The sequence below is a fragment of the Dasypus novemcinctus genome, chromosome 2 (assembly GCF_030445035.2).
Source record: "Dasypus novemcinctus isolate mDasNov1 chromosome 2, mDasNov1.1.hap2, whole genome shotgun sequence".
Lineage (NCBI taxonomy): Eukaryota > Metazoa > Chordata > Mammalia > Cingulata > Dasypodidae > Dasypus > Dasypus novemcinctus.
Window position 1 is genome coordinate 44,328,313 of NC_080674.1, and position 24,011 is coordinate 44,352,323.

The following is a 24,011-nucleotide window of genomic DNA, read 5'->3' on the forward strand; positions in this document are numbered from 1 at the left end:
GTTAAATAAATCATGGTCCATCCAAACCATGGAATACAATGTAGTGGCTAAAATACATTAGGTAGATCTGTCTACCTTTCTACCTATACACAGTGACTGGGAGGAATTTGCTAGAAATACTACTAAGTGAAATGTGTTTGAAAAATCATTTGTTTAGAACATTATCACTTATGTAAAAAAAAGTATCCATTAAAACTATTTCTATATGTGTGTGATGGTTAGGCTATTGTGTAAACTCGGCCAGGTAATGGGCCCAGTTGTTTGGTCAAGCAAGCACTGGACTAGCTGTAATACAAGGGCATTTATGGACTTTAGTCACCAGTGACTTTACTGCAGTGGTAAATCATAGGTAGCTGATTACAATTACATCAATCAGGGAGATTGCCATCAGCAATGAGTGATGCTTTATCCAATCAGTTGAATGCCTTAAAAGGGGAAGTGATTCCAGCATTGAGTGAGAATTTCTCAGCTCGTCTTTGGACAGGCAACATCTCTCAGAACTCATCAAGAACCTTCACTGGACTTTCATTGGAGCCCTGGTTGCAGCCTGCCTGTGGAACTTGTCCTTATGCATCCCCATGGTCATGTGAGACACTCTGATAAAATTTCTTACTATTGACAGATATCTCTTGTTGATTCTGTTCCCTAGAGAACCCTGAGTAATACAGTGTGCATGCAAATGTTGAAAATTGTTTAGAAAAAGGATGAGAATCAAACATACCTTATTGACATATCTCTTAGAAGGGAAATGCAAATGGCAGGGTGGTGAAAGCAGACTTTTGTGAGAATGTCATTTCCTTACCTAATTTTAAAAGTCAGTGGTGAGAGCTTAGACTTGGAACATGGCATTTACTGAGCAGTTTTTTTCCTACAGGGAAAAGAAAAAGGTGTTTGAAGATGTCCTGTCACATTTGAACATGGATAGGAGCAGAAAGCTTCTGCCAGAGTTTGTTAATCAATTTACCTTAGACCATGGCTTTAAGTGGACACCTGAGACTTCAGGAGACTTAACCTGGAATTCCTGATGAAAGTTCAAACACTGAATGTCCCAGTTAGAGAGTCGATCCTCAGGCACAGGATTCTGGCTGAGGCTAGCAAAGGGGAATTGCTGACTGGAATAGAGAATTTGGAACTTGAAGACATAGAGACCATTAATCCCCTTGATGTCCTGTGTGCATCCATGCTGTGTTCAGACAGCTCTTTGCAACGTGAAGTCATGCCAAACATGTATCGATGCCAATTTGCTCTTCCCCTGCTCCTGACAGATTCAGAAAATAACAAAAGCATCTTAATACCTCCGGGGGCCTTGAAGGACATTGTGAAGAAGCAGCCCACACAGTCCTCAGGAGACTCTGCAAGGGATACAGAAAACTTTCTGATTCTCATGAAGATGCCTGTCATCACTTTTGTGCATCTAGGATGCTGTAGCTTCTCCAAATCCAGAATTCTCAACACACTGCTCTGCCCTGCCCCGCTGAAACCACGCAAAATCTTTCTCCATCAGGATTCGTCCATTTGGTTCTTCCCCGGCAAATCTCCGATGGCCTGGTTGAGATAACTTGGTGTTTTTCTGATAGCGATCATCTAAAGGAAAACCCCAGTTTTTTTTTTCAAAAACCTGTTGCAGTTGCCAACCTTCGAGGAAATTTAGAAAGCTTCTGGACACAGTTTGGCTTTTGGTTGGAAATTTCCTCAGCCGTGTTTTTTTCACTGACTACCAGGGAAGAAGGAATGGAACCTGCTAATGTTTTTAGGAGAAACTACCATTGAAAGATGCTACTTTGTCCTCAGTACTCAGGCCAGGGGGAGTGAGGAGGTTCAGATTTTCCAGAAGATAATGAAACTGAAGCCACCGCAGCTACTGTTTTTGGAGGTGGAGGAAGCTGGAGATAGAGGGAAGAACATGGAAGGACTTCAAGCAGCCCTTCAGGAAGTGATGAGCTCTTCACTCAAGTGTGTGTCTGTGGAGAACATGGCTTTCCTGGCCAGGGAATTGGGAATCCAGGTGAGTGAAGACTATGAGAATGCTGAAGGTATTCAGCTTCCCCCTAGTGAAAACATGGCTGGAATAACTAAATGTGAGGGACAACAAAGACAGAGTCAGCCAAAAACCCTTCCAATATCCCAGTTCAGATGTTTGTTTCTTTTGTTTTTTTTTCAAATTAATTAATTAATTATTTATTTAATATAGTATAATTGTGAAGTGAACTTACAAAACACTTGTGCACATGTGTGGAATGCCTATATAACACACCTCCACCAAGACACTACATTGTTGTGGAACATTTGTTACAAATTATGAAATAATATCATCGGACTATTACCACTTACTATGTCGATAATGTATCTTTGGTATATTTTTTCCATACCCCCCTATTATTAACACAGTACATCTTTGGCATTGATGTAAGAATATTACAGTTTTCCTGTTGACTCTAGTCCGTAGGTTACATTAATTGTATTTTTCCCATGCTTCTCCACATTCCCACCACCCTGCAATAGTGATGTACATCTGTTCTAGTTTACAGAAGCACATCCCTGCATTTGAATTTTTTAAAAAAGATTATTTATTTTCTCCCCCACCCCCCATCCCCATTGTCTTCTCTCTGTGTCCATTCAATGCATGTTCTTCTGTGTCTGTTGTATTCTCATTAGGCAGCTCCAGAAACTGATCCTGGGACCTTCCGGAGTGGGAGAGAGGTGATCATTCTCTTGTGCCACCTCAGTTCCCTTTTCTGCTACATCTCTTATTGTCTCTCCTCTGTGTCTCTTGTTGCATCATCTTGCTGTGCCAGCTCTGTGTGTTGGGTAGCACTCCTGCGTGGGGGTCACTCCCGCATGGGCCAGCACTCTGTGTGGGCCAGCTCACTATGTGGGCCAGCTTGCCTTCACCAGGAGGCCCGGGAATTGAACCTTGTACCTCCAAATGGTAAATGGGAGCCCAACTGCTTGAGCCACATCTGTTTCCGCCTGCCATTTGTATTAACCACAATTCTCATCCACCTCTGTGTTCACTAAATTATTCAATCCCTAGATTATTCAATTGATATTTACATCCCTATAGTACCCTTTCCAGCCACAATTCCATTTTTAAATCAGTAGCATTAAATCTACTCACTATAAGGTGAGTAGTACAAAGTTATATAAGATATTATCATCAACTCTATTTCCACATTTTTACAGTCAAGTTAATTAAAACCTCAGTCCCCCTTCTCAGCTCTCCTCTTACATACTAATAACTTATTCTTTAGATTTTAACTCCATGCATTTATTCTTCATATTTAGTTCATATTAGTGAGACTATGCTTTTGTTCTTTAGTGTCTGGCTTATTTCATTTAGCATAATGTCTTCAAGATTCATCCATTATCATATGCATCCCAATTTCATTTCTTCTTACAGCAGCATAGTATTCCATCATACATACACCACATTTTATTTATCCATTCATCAGTCAATAGACACTTATGGTTGTTTCCATCTTCTGGCAATTGTTAATAATGCCATTATGAACATTGATGTGTGAATGTCTATTCACATCACTGTTCTCAGTTCTTTAGGATACTGAAGGATACTAGGAATACCTAGTAGAGGAATTGCTGGATCATGTGGCAGTTCTATATTAAACTTCCTGAGGAACCACCAAACTGTCTTCCACAGAAGCTGCACCCTTCTGTAGTCCCACCAACAGTGAAAACTGTTCCTATTTCTCCACATCCTCTCTAACCCTTACTATCTTCTGTTTTTTTTTTTTCATGCTGTGAGGTGATATTTTATTGTCATTTTGATTTGCATTTCCCTAATAGCTAGTAATAATGAACATTTTTTCTTGTGCTTTTTGGCCATTTGTATTTCCTCTTTTGGGAAATGCCATTTTAAGTCTTTTGACCATTTTTTAAATTTAAACAAATTAATTTTATTGCTACATATTAATAAAACGTACATTTCATCCAAAGTGTACTACCAATGATAACTGCTATAATCGTATAGTTGTGTATTCATCCCTTCAATCATTAAAGAACATATTCATTATTTCAATAATAATAAACAATAAACAGACAAACAAGAAAAGTTTTCAGCTCTCAATCTCTCTCTGTTTCCCTTGGTGTACTTGGCTACTATTTCTGGCTATTTTTGCACAATTTATTAAACAATCTTACTGAGATATATTCACATACAATATGCTCTATTCAAAGGATGTAATCAATGACTATTAGTATAATCACAATATTGTGCATTCATTGACCATTTTTAAATTGGCTTGCTTGATCTTTTATTATTGTTTTGTATGATCTCTTTATATAGAATGGAAATCAAACCCTGTTTGGATATGCGATTTCCAAATAATTTCCCCCTTTGAGTGGGCTACCTTGATGAAGTCCTTTGAATCACAAAGGTGTTTAAATTTGAGGAGGTCCCATTTATCCATATTTTCTTTCATTGCTTGTGCTTTCTGAGTAAGGTTTGAGAATCAACCACCTACCACCAGGTCTTGAAGATGTTTCCTTACATTTTCATCTAGAAGCTTTATAGTTCTGGCTTTTATATTTAGGTCTTTCATGCATTCTGAGTTAATTTTTGTGTAAGGTATGAGATAGGAGTCTTCTTTCTTTCCTTCTTTTGGATATGGATATCCAGTTCTCCCAGCACCATTTACTGAATAGACTCTTCTGCTCCAGCTGGGTGACTTCACAGCCTTGTCAGAAATCATTTGACTATAGTTGTGAGGACCATAGTTGTGAGGTTCTGTTTCTGAACCATAAATTTGGTTCCCTTGGTCTATGTGTCTATCTTTATGCCAGTACCATGCTGTTTTTACCACTGTACCTAGGTAATATGATTTTAAGTCCAACTTTGTTCTTCCATTTTAAGATGTTTCTGACTATTCAAACCACTTATCCTTCCAAATAAATATGATAATTGTGCCCTCCAATTCTTTTAAAAATGCTGGTGGAATTTTTATCAGGATTGTATTGAATCTGTATATCTATTTGGGTAGGATTGACATCTTACTGATATTTAGTGTTCATGGAATGTCCTTCCATTTATATAGGTCTTTTAAAATTTCATTTAGCAATGCATTATAGTTTTCTGAATACAGTGTTTTATGGCCTTGGTTAGGTTTATTCCTAAATATTTGATTATTTTAGTCATTATTGTAAATGGATTTTTTCCCCTGACTTCCTTCTCAGATTGTGCATTATAAGTGTATAGAGGGAAGTGGACTTGGCTCAATGGTTATAGCATCTGCCTACCACATGGGAGGTCCACAGTTCAAACCCAGGGCCTCCTTGACCCATGTGGAGCTGGCCCACACACAGTGCTGATGTGCCCAAGGAGTGCCCTGCCATACAGGGGTGTCCCCCACGTAGGGGAGCCCCATGCGCTAGCAGTGCGCTCTGTAAGGAGAGGCGACCAGCATGAAAGAAAGTTCAGCCTGCCCAGAAGTGGCACTGCACACATGGAGAGCTAACGCAGCAAGATGACACAACAAAAAGAGACACAGATTCCCGGGGCTGCTGACAAGAATAGAAGCGGACACAGAAGAACACACAGCAAATGGACACAGAGAACAGACAACTGGGGTGGGGGGGGGGGGGAGGGGAGAGAAATAAATAAAAATAATAAATCTTGAAAAAAAAAGTGTATAGAAACACTATTGATTTTTGCACATTAATCTTGTATCGTGCCATTCTGCTGAAACAATTTATTAGCTCTAGCAACTTTGTTGCAGATGTTTTGGGAGTTTCTAGGTATAGGATCATATCATCTGCCTATAATGAAAGTTTAACTTCTTCCTTTGCAATTTGGATGCCTTTTATTTCTTTTCCTTGCTTGATTGCTCTACCTAGAACTTCTAGCAGTATATTGAACAATAGTGGTGTCAGTGGGCATCCTTGTCTTGTTCCTGATCACAAACAGAAAGTTTTCAGGCTTTCAGCACTAAGTACAATGTTAGCTCTGGGCTTTTCATATATGACATTTATTATGTTGAGAAAATGCCCTTCAATTACTATCTTTGTAGTATTTTTATCAAGAAAGGCTACTGTATTTTGTCAAATGCCTTTCTGCATCAATGGACATGATCATGTGATTTTTCTTCTTTGATTTATTAATGTGGTATTTTGTGCTGATGGGTTTTGTTGTGTTGAACCATCCTTGCATACCTGGTATAAAACCCACTTGATCTTGATGAATAATTCTTTTAATGTGCTGTTGGATTGAATTAGCAAGTATTTTGTTGAGGATTTTTGCATCCACATTCATTAGGGAAATGGGTTTGTAATTTTCTTTTTTCATAATATTTTTATCTGGCTTTGGTTTTAGGGTGATATTGGCATTATAGAATGAGTTTTGTAGGTGTGAGGGGGCCCTAAGTCCTCAGCACATAGGTGCCTGTGTGACCTAGGCCTAAGTTAAAGGTTAAAGGCCATTGGAGGCTGCCAGGGGTGGTGCATAACAGTAGATTATCATACATTAAAGTAACACCACGCTGAATGTAGCAGTCCCAAATATGGCTGGTTTATTACAAGAAGTTAGTACCCAGTTATGTCACTATCACTTTGTTTTAGATCTTGCCAAAGCTTTAAAAAAAATCTCCTTAGACAAGTCAAGCCAGCCTGCATTTACCTTCCTGTGAGAAGGCCAGCAATGAACTTTCACAGTGCTTCCTTAGGCTACGTGCATAGCCTGATCATCTGTTATGGCCTCCTGGCAAAGGATCTGGTCCTGTGGAAAAAGACTTGTACCTGTAACCCTAATCATACCTGAGCTTCCACCACAAGCTTCTTCCCACCCACTCCACTCCCAGGGCTTAGGACAATGTGACTTCTCTGATGTTGGATCAGCATTTCTCCCTGCCCGTAGGCCTTCACACACTCTTCACATGTACAGGGTTTTTCCTCGGAGTGGATGCTCTTATGTTTATTGAGATCTGACTTCTTCTGCTGAATGCTCACCCATATTCATAACACTCAAAAGTTTTCTCTCCTTTGTGGATTCTGAGATGGTGACTAAGACCTGTCTTCTGACTAAAGGCTTTGCCACATTCTTTTCACTGATAGGATTTCACTTTATTTGTGAAACCCCTGATGCTCAACAAGATGCTCTCCCCTTGTGAAAGTCTTCCCACACTCAGGAAATTGGTAGGTCTTATCCCCAGTGTGGATTCTTGTGTAGTTCCTCAGGCCAGTTGACCTGGTGAAAGTTTTCCCACATTCATCACACTTATATTTTCTTGACTCAGGAGCCTTTCCATGCTTCCCTCCTAACTTGTGTTTATAAAGGCCTGAACATTGACCGAAGGTTTCACCACATTTGTCACATTTATAGGGATTCTCTCCAGTGTGACTTCTCTGATGTGTGATCAGGGTTGAGCTCACACTAAAGGTTTTTCCACACTTGGCACATTCACAAGGTTTTCCCCCTGAGTAGACTCTAATATATTATGAGTTCTGAGCTCCTGCTAAAGGCATGTCCACATATGAGACATTCAAAAGGTTTCTCTCCAGTGTGGATTTTCTGGTGTTGATTAAGTTCTGCATGCTGAATGAAGGCTTTTCCACACACATTACATTGATAGGGTCTTTCTTCACTGTGAATTTGCTGATGCTCGATGAGGTTTGAATGCATCTGAAGACTTTCCCACATTCATTACACTCATAAAGTTTCTCTTTCTTGTGGAAGCATATGTGTTCAGTGAGGTCAGAATTACGCAGAAGGCTTTTCCACAATCCAAACATTCAAAAGGCTACTTCTTAGTGTGGAGGCTTTATCAGAACTGATCTCCAATGGAAACATCTGCCACATTTACTGCACTGATGGGGCTTTTCTCCAGTATGGATTCTGAGATGTTGGAAGAGGCCTGTCTTCTTACTGAAGCCTTTGCCACAGTCTTCACACTGATAGGACTTTTCCTTGCTGTGAAGCCCCTGTGTAATTTCTGCTCTTCTGATGATGGCCTTCTCACATTCTGAACATGGGTATGGCTTCTCCCCAGTGGAATCCTCCAATACAGCTGAAGGCCCCTTATCCAGGGAAGGTTTTCTCATACTCATCACATTTATATATTGTTTCAATTGTGGCATCTCAATCCTGCATTCCAAACTGCCATTAAGCTCAGTGTTCACTGTACTAGGCACTCTGAGACTTAGTCTTATGATGTTCATTGCACTCCTCCTTAGATAGTTCCAATTCTTCACAGAGTTCCTGCTTTGTGTGTGACATTGTGTTTTCAGGTCTCATATCATCATCTCTTTCTTCTGAAGATTGGGGTTCAGGTCCTTTTCCCTTGAACTGAGTTTCTGGGAGCTGAACCCAGGTGTGAGAAGATTCTTTATTTGATGTGTGAGTTGTCACTGTCTGCAAAAGGACTTTCTGTTCAAGAATACAGGCTATGACCTGGAGACAAGCAGCATCTTCCTTTTCAGATCCTCCAGCATGGTCAGCATCTCCTCCCCACTTTCTAGAGATGCTCCCACACCCAGGAGGTGCCCTGGAAGGATGGCCAGGAGCTGATCCATCACCAGAAGCTCCAGGATCTGCTCCTTGGTGTGGGTCTCTGGCCTGAGCCACTAATGGCAGAGTTTCTGAGGATGGTTCAGGGCCAGGCAGGGCTTCAGGGAATCCTGGTAGCAGAAGTGTCTGAACTGCTACCTGAAGATTTCCCAGGCAGGGGATTCGTTCTCTGGAAAACTGAGAACCTGATTCCTGGGGTGGTCCTCCTCCAACTTCACATTCATCGTCATGGATCCTTCCTGAGCCTGTGGCAGTTGGAGCAGCTGGCTAGCAATCTTTCTAGCATCCACAGCCATCTTGCTTAGCTACTGTTGGAGCCTCAGCTAGAGGCGGCACAAATCTGTTGTGTTATGCTTCCATTGTATTTTTAATTACATTTATTGTACCTTGCATTCCCATAAGATCTGCTATTTTTCTGTGTATGCTTTAATTCTTCTTGGTGCTCACCCAGTGTCTTCTTAATATCCTTAATCTTTTTTTCCATTTCATTGAATTTATTAAGGAGATTTGTTTAAACATCTATTAGTTGATATTAGTTGTCTCAACTCCTTTATGTCTTCTGGAGGCTTGTCTTGTTCCTTTGTCTGGGACATATCTTCCTGATTCTTGATATGGACTAAATTTTTGTGGTGTCTTGGCATCTGGCTTACTAAATGTATTTGTTCTGGGCACAGTTTCTCTCTTTAGGTTAGGATTTGCTTGCCCTTTCTCCCATGCTGGCTGTGTAGTGGGAGCCAAAGTATTTGGCACCGTAAACTGTGAAGGCTGAATCTACCCATGTTGCTCCACAAACCAGTGAAGTTTCTTCTACACATCTCCTCTGCCAGGGGTAGGGAAAGAGCTGCAGCTGTGTGTGTAATCCAAGCTGTGCACGGCAGGGCCATCTGTAGTTGCTCAGAGAGCCTGATGAAGCTTTACACCCCTTCCTCTCCTGCCTGGGCAGGGATGGAGCTGCAGGTGTGGGCAGCAAATTATGCCATGCAAGTCAAAACTGACCAAGTATATTAATGTATCTCTGGCCCTTCTCTTTCCCTGCCAGGGGTGGGGATGGACCCTCCAGTTTGCCAACAATCTAATTTGTTTGGGCTAAAAGCATCTACAGTTGCCCAGGGAAGCTGAGGAAAGACAGAACCCCTACAGAACCCCTCCTATCCTATTGGGGAGTAGGGATGGAGCTAAAGGTGTCTGAGTATCCAGTCTGTACAGACCGAAAGCATCTGAAGTTGCCCAGAGAGGCTGGGGAAACACTAGCTCCCTCCTATCCTATGAGGTGGGTGGAGTTCCAGGTGCTCAACAAACCAGTTCATGCAGGTCAAAAACACCAGCAGTTACCCAGAGAGGCTGGGAATCATTAGTTGCCTCCTATCCTGTGGAATAGAAGGTGCCCAACAAATCAGTCCATGGAGGCTGAAATACCTTTAGTTACCCAGAGAGGCTGGGGAAGCACTGTCTCTCTCTTGTCCTGTTGGTGTTGAGGGTGGAGCCATGGGTGTCCAACAGTTCAGTTTGTGCAGGCCAAAAGTGCCTACAGTTGCCCAGGGAGGCTGAGGAAACACTAACTCCATCCTATCCTTTCGGGAAGGGATAGAGCCCCACGTGTCTGACCATACAGTCTGTGTTAGCCCAAAGCACCTACAGATGCCTAGACAGGCTGAGGAAACACAGCTCCCCTCCTATTCAATTGTGGTGTGGGGATAAAAAGGCGCCCTAGGCGTCTGACTATCCAGTCTGAATAGATTGAGAGCACCTGCAATTGCCCAGAGAAGCTAGTTTGGGTCCTGCCAACTTCTTCCCTGCCAGAGGTGGGGCTGGGCCTCAGCTAGGCCTGCAGTCCAATCTGGGTGGAAAGAAGCCAGTCCCTATCATCACTGTGAGTTTCAATCAGCCATGCTTCCCCTCAAGCATGGGGCAGAGTTAAAATGGTAGCTACTGGCCTCTTTCTGACTTGGACAGGTTCAAATTTCAGCTGTTCTTAGGATTATTCTTTAGTCAGCTGAATTTACTAATCAGTGGCTTATCAGTGCCTGACCATATTTTCCTCCCCTCCCATTATTTTGGGAAATGTAGCTTCCAACTCCAGCCATGGAACAGCTCCTAAGAGGCTTGCACCACCAGTGGAGGTTGGACAATTGCCTCTGAAGTGTGGAGTGAAGCACTCACAAATCTTCCCTGCATATGGGCAGTCTCCTACTTCCATTCTTTCAAGGATGTTTCAGGATGATCTTCTGATCTCCTGGGTCCCCCAAACAGGTGCTTTAGATAGCACTGTATGATTACTAACTGCCCTGTAGAACCAGCCGACTCTTGAAGCTCTTTACTCTGCTGCCATCTTACCCTCTCCTCCAGCTCAGATATCTTTAGGAGAGGCTAGGATTAGATGAGGGATCAGTGAGAATCTTCAGAATTTCTACCCCACCCCAATATTCATGTCTTATGCACAAAACTTCTGGCATTTACTGACCAGAATTGGAGATAACTTTAACCAGGTATCCCCACATACCCCTTGGTTTATGGGATCCCATTTTTGGTCAAACTACTAGCAGAGGTCTAAGTAGTTCCACCCTTTGGACTTTCAGATTACAAAGGCCCATGGTGGACATAAAAATTTTGGTTTTCAATATTCCCAACCCCGGAGATTTTTAGTTGAAAGAGTCATGAAATTTTCAATATCTGCTCAGGCACATCACAGAAATGGAATACTTGCAAGACCACCAAGAATTATTTTTCAGCATTTATGGGCTTGGCCTGAGAGATCACAAACAATGGGAGTTCCTGAAAGGTCTGGGTTACTGGTCTCCCAGGTAGGTCACTTCCAATTCCTGGGCTCATGGCCAGCTGGAACAGTTGGGAAGTAACAGCCTAGAAAAACCTATGGCCTGGGAACACAGCCAGCTGAAGCAACTGGAAAATTTACCAGAACAACATCCCATACAAAAGTTCCCTATCATCAAACAACGGTCATAGGAAAGCCCTTAAGACCTGCCTCTCGACAAGGAGCTCAGCTGAAAACACAGGCTGAGACTTTCAATCCAGCTTTCCAAATAGGACACTGTCCCCTGACTAACAGCAAAATATTACCCACTCTACCCAATCCATGTTAGGTCAAGCATCCCCAGCCTAAACCCTGCCAACCTGTGCCATCTCAACCTAAACCCACTCTAATAAAACCATTTAGCCCAAACCCTCCCAACCTAAATCCTCCCATTCCAAACCCAATCACTCTAAGCCCTCTCAATCTGGGCTCATTCAGTCCAGATCCTCTCAATTTAAGCCATCCAAGACCAGACCTTCACAGGCCAAGGTGTACAACTCAAGAGCAGGGCCCAAGAGTGTAGGGAAGCATTAAAGTGCTTACTCCAGGGACCTATAAAATATATCCTTTACCCAGGTCATTCTTATCACATAGTAACCAGAAGAGTTGCAGTGATGGAAAAGACTACTGCCACAAAAAGATACGCACATATGTCTATAAGAGTTGTGTTCCTAATTGAGAGGAAAAATATGTAAAGAATTAAGACTAGAATCAATCAGTAAATACACTAATTAGATCTAGCCTTAAGGAATTAAGTAATATGTAACTGGAATCCAGGGACTGGGGGCTGTGAAACAATCCCAGTTGGAGGAGAATGGATTTGGAGTCTGTAATTGCACAGTGACCAAAAAATGGGACTCAGATCCTCTCTGTGTTGCAAGAAAAATTGCTTTAGAGATTTGCTGCTCCAGAGGCACCCAAGTAAAAAAAAAATTCTGGTCCAGTGTCAGCTTGCTTAGCGATAAGTCTATGTATTTGGGGTAGTTAAATCAACTTGCTTGCGATAGTAACCCCAATTTGCTTGGGTGATAAAATTCTCTCATTGGACCTTTACATATATGTGTATAAAATGAACTAAAAACCAATAAAATTAATTATTTTATATTATTTTTAGGGATGTTCATTGTGTAGTTCATATTTTAAAAAGTTGTAACATTTTAAGAAAATTTGACTTACTACAGAATCTAAATATTAGCCCCATGATTCTAATTTAACTTGTACAATTGAGTTTTTTTTCTTTAATGATTTTATTCACATTCCATATAATGGGGTAATGCTTATGCACAGCTCAGCAGGGTACCAGAGACAGCCAAAGTAGTTACAACCCCAGGTACTGGTTCTCCTGAGGGCTATAGAGACCCACAGTTTCTACGGTCATGGCAGATGGCTCTGGATTTCAGTGCCAGGTTAGTTGGCCCTACTCTGGAGTTTGTGTTCTTGAATGTGATGCAGTTGGACTCAGAAGTGACCTTTCTACACATGCCTCTTTTGTCACTTTGTCACCACTGGACCTGTGGTTGTTGCTGGGGTTGGTGTATACTCAGGAGACCTGAATCTCTGGACTGTCCATGTGACAGCCAGGCCTTGAGCCTCAACAGACTTGCAACTCCTACCCTCTGGTTTATTGGATTTACTCCACCCAGCTAACGGGGGTGAAGAAGGTCAATCACCACACCAGGGAGCCAAGAGTGCCTACAACTGCAAGCAGGAGAACTGCATCCATCATCCATGTGGAATCTAAGCCCCTTCTCAATATAGAGGTGGAGTGGACATAACCATCCCAGGGTCCACGGGCTAGAGGAATAGAATATGGATTAGAGTGGACTTACTGATATTCTTCTATGGAACCATTGTGATTAGTAATGGAAGAAATTGTAGCACTGATGTGGATAAAGTAGCCACGGTAGCTGCTGAGGGTAGGGAGAGGGAAGAAGAGATATGATGTGGAGGCATTTTCAGGGCTTGGAATTGTCCTAGGTGGTACTGCAGGGACAGATGATAGACACTGTATGTCCTGCTATGGCCCGCTGGGTAGACTGGGGGGAGAGTGTAAACTACAATGTAAACCATTATCCATGTGGTGCAGCAGTGCTCCAAAATGTTTTCGCCAAATGCAATGAATGTGCCACGGTGATGAAAGAGGTTGTTGATGTGGGAGGAGTGGGGTGGGGGAGCATATGGGACCTCTTATATATTTTGATTGTAACATTTTAAAAAAAAATAGAGAGATATGCTGTGGAAAAAAAACAACAACAAAACAAACAAACCAGGATGCCCCACCCACAGCCGATAACGAACACCTCAGAGTCTCTGGGATGGCACCCAGACATCAGCTATCCTTAAAGCGCTGGAGCTGACTCCAGTACGCAGTCAAGGTTGAGAACCCCTGCTCCAGGGATTTCCTATTCAAAGTAAAAGTGGGTTCTGAGGACCGGGAGCATCAGCATCAGCTCTCAGGAGAATCTCAGCCCTGCAACCCCCTTTACCTACTCAATGAGAATCTGCAATTTAATAAGACATTTTGTTATTTCATAGACAGACTAAAGTTTGAGAGGTACTTTTTAGAGAATAATCATTGTAAGCAATAAAGAAGACTTAAAAAAAAGATAGCATGAACTCATGTTAATAGGCTTAGAGAAAGAAAGAAGCAAAAAAGTGCAGGGGTCGGGGTGGAAAACCAAAAGTATAAGACAGAATGTCATAATTGGTAGGGCCATGTCTGGGAAGTCATGGGAATATAGACTCAAGGTGAACATTGAAGAGGAAGGGGAATTTGTCTTCTTCTGACCCACGATGGAGGAGGAAATCGATGATAGACTTATAAGCAGGGTAGAGAGTGGGGAGCAGGAAGTTGATGCAGTTGCCTCCTAATAGCATTTTTTTAAAAACAGATCAATTTTATTGATACATGTTAATAGAGCATATGATTCATCCCAAGTGTACAATCAATGGTATTTGGTATAATCGCATAGTTGTGCATTCATCACCACAAAACATTTTAGAATAATTTTATTATTCCAAAAAGAAAACTCCACACCTCTTAGGAGTCATCTTTTAATCCTTCTATTCTTTCCCAGTCTTACATGACCACTAATCTAATTTCATCTTTATAAATTGACTTGTATTTACATTTTATATAAATGGAATCATACAATATATAGTACTTTGTATCTGGTTTCTTTCACTTAGCATATTTTTTTGGTCTGATACTAACATCTTGTACTATTAACGTATATTAGTACAATTTCAAAGAAAAATGGTCTTATATATGCAATTTTACCCATATTCATACTTCACATGTGGTATTAATATGCTAAACATTCCCATGTTACATTTTTTTAGCTTTGCTTTTATTAGTATACATGATCTTAGACTTTCCCTTTAAACCACTGTCATACCCACATAATAGTACTAGTTGTTACAAACATTATGCTGTGCTTTCACCTTTTCTATTCATTTCCAAAGATTAATACACATCCTTTTTTACCAATTCTTCACAAGTTAACCTTCAGTTTTCCATTTTCTAACTCATGTTATTTTATTTTCTGCTTTTCTCAGGGAAGTAGGAGGAGAAGTCATCTGCTGAAAGTGAATGGGGAAAAGATGAATAATGGCTATTGAACAATTAAAATGTGCCAAACAGACCTGTAAATATGAAACATATATAGTCCTTTCAATAGCCCCATCACAACGCTTTTCTACAGATGGGGACATTGCTGTTCTGCTATCTTCTCCTTTGCTCAGTCTCTAAATGTCTTTCTTGAGGTTCCTTCACTATTTCTTCATTTCTTCAGTGACATCTCTCAGTCCCATGTTATCACATGACTCTGGCCAAATCTACCTCTCTTTCTGACCTGCTGGGAACTCCAGCCAATTGTTTATCTGCTATTTTTTTAAAGGTACCTGTGACAGTTTGAAGCTGAGTGGACCCCAAAATATCATGTTCTTAAAGCTAACCCATTCCTGTGGGGGCGAACCTATTGTACATGGGACCTTTTGATTAGGTCACTTTGGTTAAGGGCATTTTCATTAGATTACTTCAATAAGGCCTGGCTTAGGGTGGGTCTTAATCCTCTTACTGGAGACCTTTATAAATTGGATGAATATGGAGAGAAAAATACAGAAGCTGAGAGAAAAAAGCCACAGTAGCAGAGAGAGAATTCCATGAGAGCAAGGAGCTGATGTCACGGGAATGGGGGAGAGAAGAAGCCAGATGTTGAAGCAACAAATCCTGGAAGAGAAGGGAGAGACCAGCAGATGTCTCCATGTGCTTGTCTTTGAAAGAAAGTACTGCCTGATGATGCCTTCATATGGACACTTTCTTGTCCCAGAACTGTAAGCTTGCAACCTAATAAAATCCCCTTTGTAAAAGTCAACCCATTTCTAGTATTGTATTAGTCAGCCAAAGGAATGCAGATGCCAAGTACCAGAAATCTGCTGGCTTTTATAAAGGGTATCTATTTGGGGTAAAAACTTATAGTCCCAAGGCCATGGAAAGTCCAATTCAAGGTACCATAAGAGGTACTTTCTCACCAAAGTCAGATGGCATGTGTTGAAACAAGATGAGGGGTCATCTCTGCCTGGTCTCTCCTTTCTTTTTCCTCTTAAGGCTCTGTGGGCTCAGCTTCTTCTGAAATCAGGTGAAGGCTGGCATAGGGCTTGTCTCCCAGGGCTTCCTATATCAGTCTTGGGCATAGGATTCATTTCTTTCCAGTCTTTCTCGGCTGCTCAGCTGCAAACTATCATGTGAGTGGCTCAGCTCTCTCCAGAGCCCCAGGTTCAAACATGACAGAGCTCTGTCTCTCTCTTCTTGAGTGAGTGTCCATTTATATCAGCCCATCAAGAGGGCAGGGACTCACCTTGAGCCATGCTCTACTCACCTGGCTGAATCAAAAATCCTAAATTGATTTTATCAAGTAAACTTAAAAACTTTTGAATTTAATATAGTTAAAGGGTATCACACCTAGAGAAACAGACCAGTTTACAAACATAATCTTTCTCTTTTTGGGATTCTTAAATAGTCTCAAACTGCCACAAGTATATTGCTTTTGGTAGTTTTTAGCAGACTTAAACAGTGCCTAATAGTCATTTCAGAATTAATATGAACAAAAGAGAACTCTAAATTTCACCATCTCTTCCCAAACCTGCACCACTCTCTTCTTTCCATCTCAGTAAATTGCACTGCCACCTGATAATCATAATGCCCCAAACTCAGGAGCTATCCTGTAGTGCTTCTTCTCTCTTCTCCCCAAATCACCCAATCTTGTCACTTGATCTGCATAGTATTTTGAGTCCACCCACTTCTCCAGCATCTCCATTACCACAAGACCAAAGCAAATCAGCACCCTTTCCTATGTGAGCCACTCAAAGGTCTCCTAACTGGCTTCCCTGACTCTATTTCACCTCTCTACCACCTATTCTCTTCATTTTAGCCAGAGTGAGGTATGTGTCTACATTCATAGAAGTTAAAAATCTACACAAGATAGAATAGTGTAATGAGCCCTGTTAGTCCCATCACAGAAGCTCCAAAAGTTATCAATACTTTATCAATCTTGTTTTATCTCTCTTACCTACTCACATTTTCTTTTTTTTTTTTCAGTATTTTAAGCCAAATCCAAGATATCATGTCATTTTAATATATTTCAGTATATATATATTATTAATAGATAAGGGCTTTAAAAGCATAACCAGAATGCCATAATCACACCTAAACATGAGCAATTATTTCTCAATATTGTTTAATAATTTAATTATTACCATTAAATGTGTTTATATGTCCCCATTTGTCTCAAAATGTTTCTTGCAGTTGGTTTATTTAAGTCAGATCCAAACACATAGTACCTGCTTGATATGCCTAATACATTATTTTCTTGTAAGACTATAGCAGCACTTATATTTTTATCCATGCCATTTGTTTGCTGAAAAAATATAGACTATTTCAAATTCTTTATTTAGCTGATAAATCCCAGTAGTCTTGTTAAGCATATTTTTTGAACCCCTTCATTTCCTATAAACTGCTAGGTGGATCTTGAGGCTTAATTAGATTCAGGTTCAATTCTTTTGGCAATAATACTTCATAGATGGTTCTATATTCTTCCTATTGTATCATATCAGGAGGCACAAGTGATGTTAAGAATGATTGTGTTCAAGTCAGAATGATATTTAAAAACTTTTAGATCATACCCTATAACTTCGCCAGTTAAAATAATCCAGTGGCAACTCATTGCTCTTAGAATAAAAGCCAGCTCTTTAACTTAACTTGCTAAGTACTACATGACCTGGGCTGATTATTTCTCCTACCTCATTTCATTCCACTTATCCACTTGGCCATAGAATCTGGCCACATGGCCTTTGTCCTTTCCTAAAATGAAGTTCTGTTGTCCCCTTTTTCCCCATCTGGAATGTTTCCCCTACCCGTGTCTTGGTACAATTGACTATTGCCATATTTCAAAAAGGCCTTCCCTGGCCCCTCAGTCCAAGGCATCAACCCATCACTCCATATTTCACCTTCTTCTAATTCTCTGCAAAGCACTTTCTTCTTGTTTGTTTATTTTCTTAGACTTTTTCTCTTTCACCATTGCAGATTAGAATGTAAGAGCCATGCAGTCGGTGGATCTGCAGCTTTGTCTTGCTCACCACTATTCTCCCAGTATCTAGAACAATGCTTGACCCAGAAGGTGCTCAATAAATCTCATTTGGAATGATTAAATAAAAGGCTAAATTACATTACCAAGGTTGAACAGCTAAGAAGATTCAGTATACTTGGATTCCAAAGCACTCACTCCTAACTCCCCTCTCAAGGTTGATTAGGATATCTAAGGAGAGAGACACAGACTTGAAGTAAATGCCTGGGGATATAGGGGAAGGAAATAAGAGTTTTGAATGTGATGCCAAGCCTCTAACTGAGAGTAGAAATTATGGGTTTATAGTGACATCAGCCTGCTGGGTGTGTGATTATATCTTGAAATGTTCACACAGATGCTGGAGTGTAGGATCTAAAAGGGCCATTTGACTCTGATTGGAAGTTGTATGGCAGGTGTTATTGAAGTTTAAGAGGCTTAGGGCATTGACTGTGTGGGTCAGATAAGCATGGATCTATGAGTAAGAAAGAAAGACCAGTTGAAAGGGAAAGGGGAGGTCAAGTGATTTGAGGATTTGACTCTTGAGATTTTGACCTATTGTAGAGCCTGCTGAAGTGAATTTTGAGTGGAGCTAATTGGAGTAGAAAAGACTCAAGAATAATGAAGCTATGGAATTTGATGGCCATTCAGAATGATCACAGGAGTAAGTATCAAAGTCTTTAGTACAAGTGGGAAGATAATTTTGAGGATAATGGATAACAGTTGCAAAGAAGGTAAAGCATGGGAAGTCTCATGTTATTGAAAAGAAGAGGTTTTATATAAAGTGGAGAAGTAATGGTTGTAAAGTGTGAGGTCAAGAGAATTCTGAGTCCTTCTTCTGGTTTTGTGGTATGTGGTGGGATAGGAGAAGAGCAGCCCAAGAAGGGCTGTAAGGGAAGTTGATGTATTAAGAGGAAATTCAAACTTCAGTTAAAAGGAGGAAACACTAAATGTATACATATATACATACACACAAATATATATCTATACCTATATATGTATATATATGGAATTAAGCTCCTGAAGACATAGCAGAATGAATTGGGAGGGACTCAACAGTAGGATGAGAAAACAGAGGGCTCTGGCAATTCAGTGAGTCTGTTTATTTTTATTACACAGCCATGACTGGGTGTTTTCCTAGATTCCTAACATTGGCAAGGATGGGTTGCTTTGAGAGTTCCCACATTTTCAGCAAGGCATCAAACTGCTGCTAGTTGTGGAATATTGACTATTGTGGAATATTGAATAGCTTTTCAGCATATGGAGTTTGGGGTGCTCTGGGTCATCCATGTGGAGGTGCTTTGGAGAAGATCTGAAATATAGCATTGTTCCAGAAAGAGGATGGATTTGCCAAGAGAGAAAGTGTGGAGTAAGGAAGTTGAAGAAGAAATTCTTTAGGAAATAAAAGGGCAGAGGTGAGATGAGGTGGTCAATAGAAGTAACATTGGACTCTAGCAAAGTTAAAGAAGTTTTTAAAAATGAAAGTTTAAGGAAATCTATGGGATCAAAGGCAGACAGGAAGGCATCCTTGGTAGAGATACTGAATAGGATAGAGATGTGTAATTTTGTCACTAATAGGGCTTTTTCTTAAAGATTGCAAGCAGATTTGGGCACATGATTCCCTCCTTGTCTTCTATTTATTTATTTTATTTTTCAGGTACTGGGGCTGGGGATTCAACCCAGAACCTCGTAAGCAGGAAGCCAGCGCTCAACCACTGAGCCACATCGGCAACTCTGAGTTGGTTTTTTGTTTGTTTGTTTGTTGTTTGTTAGGATGTACTGGGAATCCAACCCAGGACCTCCATATGGGAAGCAGGCGCTAAACTGCTTGAACCACATCCTCTCCCTAATAATACTTTTATTAGCAGTAACCTTAATAATAAGATGTTTGGTGATACATAGCATCCGAACATGCAAACATTTACCTCTGGTTTGAACTCCATACTCCTTATTTCAATACAACCCGAATCAATTGCTCTCAGCTTCAGATTTTTTATGTCTTCTTCAAAACATTTAGGATCTTTCCATTTATAGCCTTGTTACTGGAAGTGTGGTCCCAGTCCAGAGGCATCAACATCTCCTGGGCATAGCCTTTTAGAAGTCCAGAACCCCAGGGAGCTACTTAGCAACTGCTAAATAGAAATCTGTATTTGAACTAAATCCTCAGGTGACCCATATACACATTAGTTTGAGAAGCACTGGCATATAGTCAGTAATTTTTATCGCCAATCTCTGCCTTGCACATTGCAGCTCCAGTTTATCTTATTTTCAGCTAAGCCAAATTGTTCATTGACCCTTTCCAAACATACCTAGAGCTTTGACACTTTTATGACTGACTGGAATGCCCTTTTCTCTCCCCTCTATATATCAGACTCATTCCTTATATATATATTTATTTTAAGATTTATTTATTTTTCTATATTTATCTCCCCTTGCCCATATGGTTCTCTGGTCTGTTGCTCATTGTTTGTTTGTCTTATCCAGGAGGCACGGGAACTGAACCTGGGACCTCCCACGTGAGAGGGGAGAGCCCAGCTGCCTGGGCCACATCTCCTCGCGGTGGGCCATGGCATCTGCTGGCTTATGGCATCTGCTTGTGGTGGTGGGAGGTGGTGTTTGCTCTTCTTTTAGGAGGCACTGGGACCTGAGCCCGGAACCTCCCGTATGGTAGGCGGGCACCCAACGGGTTCCTTCTATTTTAAATGAAGACTTCTCAGGACATACCTGGCAAGGATCTCTTTTTTCTTCAGGACCTTGCACTGTTGGTTATCTGTTTAGGTAATTATTTCCCCACTTCTTGAGAGGATGGCATCCACCTAGCTGTCTTTATAACCCCCTCTAGGACATAGCCCAGGCCTTTTGTGCAATAGGTGTAAAAATTTTTACTTATTTTTGGTAAATTAAGAATTTCATTCCAAGTCTTTGAGTAGCTCCCTACAGAGTTGCATCAAATAATAGTGGCTATATCCTTAGTGGTCTTAGTGTGCTGCAAACATCCATCTATTTATGGCATTAATCTCCACAATGGTCTTGTGGAGTGGACATCACGGGATGGTTTCCCCTAGGAGAGGGCAGAGACTTAGTTGCCCAAGGGGCTAAATTTGAAGCACGTCCTCTAATTGCCAGTTCAGTGTGCTTTCTACTCAGTCACAGCTCCACTCTCCTAGAGTGAGAGGAGGTCCCCCCTTCTTTCTTTAGTGCTTTGCGTATCATTTTAAGAACATAGAAAATTTTAAAAATGAGAGCAGACTAAATATTTTCAGGTTTTCCAACTCCAAATTTCAGGTCTTAAACTTAGGAAAACTATCACCATACTGCCATCTTCTGGATCTTTTGAATGATTACACATCAACGACAAACGAGGTATTTAAAACCAGGCCTGTCCATCCCTTTCTAATCTGGACTTAATGTATTACACTTTGTGTATATTGTCTTCTTTAGAGCTTAAATAATGCCTCCTTTTAGAAGCTAATAAAAATATTTTTTTAATTGATGAAGTTCTTTTATAACTCAATACATACCAAGTGTGACCTCTAAATACAGGTCAGTTATATTATTAATTTTTTTTTTGGTAGAGGATGAGAAAAACATAGTTAAAATTTACAGGCAATTCAGTAACCATTTTTTTTGCCATTAACTTCAGTCTCTTCCAGTTATAGTCTTTAAGATTAATGTTAATAGAGATGCTGGGTAAGCAAGCATTTCCACTGCTGGTGAGAATGTAAATTACTACAATCGTTTGGGAAGGCAATTTGACTTCATCTATAAAAAATAAAAGCAAAATTTATGTACCCTTTGACTCAGCAAATTTACTTGATGAATTTATATTACCTGTTTTTTTTGCTAATATATGCAAATATATATACACATCCATCCAATGGATATACTATCTTACATTGTTTATAAAAGACTAGAAAACCCCAGGAAGTTTAAGTAAATTACAGTGCTATATCCATACAATGTAATTCTATCCAGTTGGTTAAAAAAGGAACGATGTAATTCTAAATCTGCTGTTAATATCATCTGATATTATAAACATTTAAAAATATATTTTAGATTTTTTTGACCTAGAACTGGAAGATATTATGCATCATAAGTACCTGTTTCACATTTTTACTAGTAGATATTTATGGATTTCTGCTGCTGGAAGAATGAAACACTTAGGCAATAAAATATAATCTAAGCTCCATAATCTAATCTGTGATAGAATAAGAAAAATAATTTGATATAAATAATATGCATGGCTTCTACTCAAGGAAAATTTAAAGTAACATAAAGAAAAACTTCCTGCTCTTTGAAATCTATACTATAAGGTTAAACAATGTCTTCTTACATACTGTGATGGTTAACTTCATGTGTCAAATTGTCTAGGGTATGGTGTCCAGTTGGTTGGTCAAGGAAGCACTGGCCTGATTGTTACTGTGAGGGTATTTTACAGATGACTTTAAATCATTAGTCAATCGATTGCTTCTACAGCTGATTATGTCTATTATGGACAAGGGAGCGTGCCTTCAGCAATGAAGGTCTTCTCATCCAATCAGCTGGAGGCCTCAAAGCAAGCACTAAGGATTTCAGCTGTCAGAAAGAATTTCTATCTCTGCTTCAGCCATTCAGCTTCTCCTGGGGAATTCAATTTCACCTTCCCAGGAGTTTCCAACTTGCACCTTCTCCTGGGGAACTCAATTTCATTTTCATTGAGTTTCCAACTTGTGGCCTGCCATACGGAATTCTGACGTGCAAGCCCTCACAGTTGCATGAGCCAGTTCCTGTAATAAATCTCTTAATATTTATACAAACACACACACATATAAAATCTGTCAGTTTTGTTTCTTTGGAGAACCCTAATACACTTAAGTTCATCATTTAATAATAAAATATTAAATAGTTGTAATAATGATGACTGTGCCAAGTACGGTTCTAGTTGCTCAACGTGTATTAAGTCAGCTGATCCTCACCACCATTCTGGAAAGACAGTGTAAGGACAATATTCCTATTTAATGAAACTGAGGTAAGGGAAGTTAAGTGATTTACTAAAGATCATACATCTAGCAAATGTTCAGATCAGATTTTGTGTTTCTATATTCTGATTTCCTGTGCAGTGCTCTACTATACCCAAATGGGTCAAAAGGAAAAAAAAATCTTGGTGCAATTGCTTATGTTAGAATGCCTTGCCATGAATAAAGAATGTCTAGCACGCTGCCTGGCACACAGTAAGTACTCAAAATATTTTGAGTTTAATTGTTGTTATTGTCATTATTATTGTTATTGTTATACTGAGAGGGAGTAAGTGAGGTTGATTTCAGGGTGACATTGACAAGCTTCCTTTCCAGTTAACCCTTCTGCCGAAAAGTTTTAAGTAAATAATCATGTTTTCACACTACCACGCAGCAGAAAAGTCCCTGAGGACAGGAACTTCATTTTGCTCATTGCAATATTCTACAGGCCTAGAAGACAGCCTTGCTCATAGTGGGTGTACTATGGCACCTGGGTTGAGAAAACATAAGATTTTACTGTTCTTTTTTTCTTGCTTTTGACTGTGACATCTATTGACCAAGTATTGACCTACTCTTCTGTGTAATTTCTATGCTTTAGAATAGAACTTCTCAAGTTGTAGAGTTTATGAAACCTGCTGGGCACTCCCTTAAGTGTAGATACCAGGCGCCCCTGCCAGGGCTGACGTATCATTTAGGCACAGAAGACAGGGTGCCCAGGGCCCACAATACTTTTAAAAGCCCATGAAAATGTTTCAATTTTTTTGTCAGAAGAAAAAAAATGGGTTATATTCATCTTTATACCAACAGTCGTGAATATGACTTTGAATGCATATATGTTTGTATATGTATTAATGGAGGAAGGGCCTGTTGTAACCGCCCTGCAGCAACAGAACGGGCCCCACGCCAGAGGTGGTTTGGATGGCCAGACTGATGATGCCACGGACATACCAAGAGAGTGTGAAAAAGTTCTATTTACATGAAGAGGCCGCCTTGGCAGAGCAGGGCAGGCTTTCCGGGCTGGCCTGAAAATGCCTTGGGAGAGCAGGGAGAGACAGGCTTGCGCGCTTATT

At 40.4% G+C, this 24,011-nt stretch overlaps 1 pseudogene; it reads left to right on the plus strand.

The window, feature by feature from the left end:
- Window positions 1–842: 842 nt before the first annotated feature.
- Window positions 843–23,921, plus strand: LOC139439939 (caspase recruitment domain-containing protein 6 pseudogene; annotated as a pseudogene).
- Window positions 23,922–24,011: the final 90 nt, after the last annotated feature.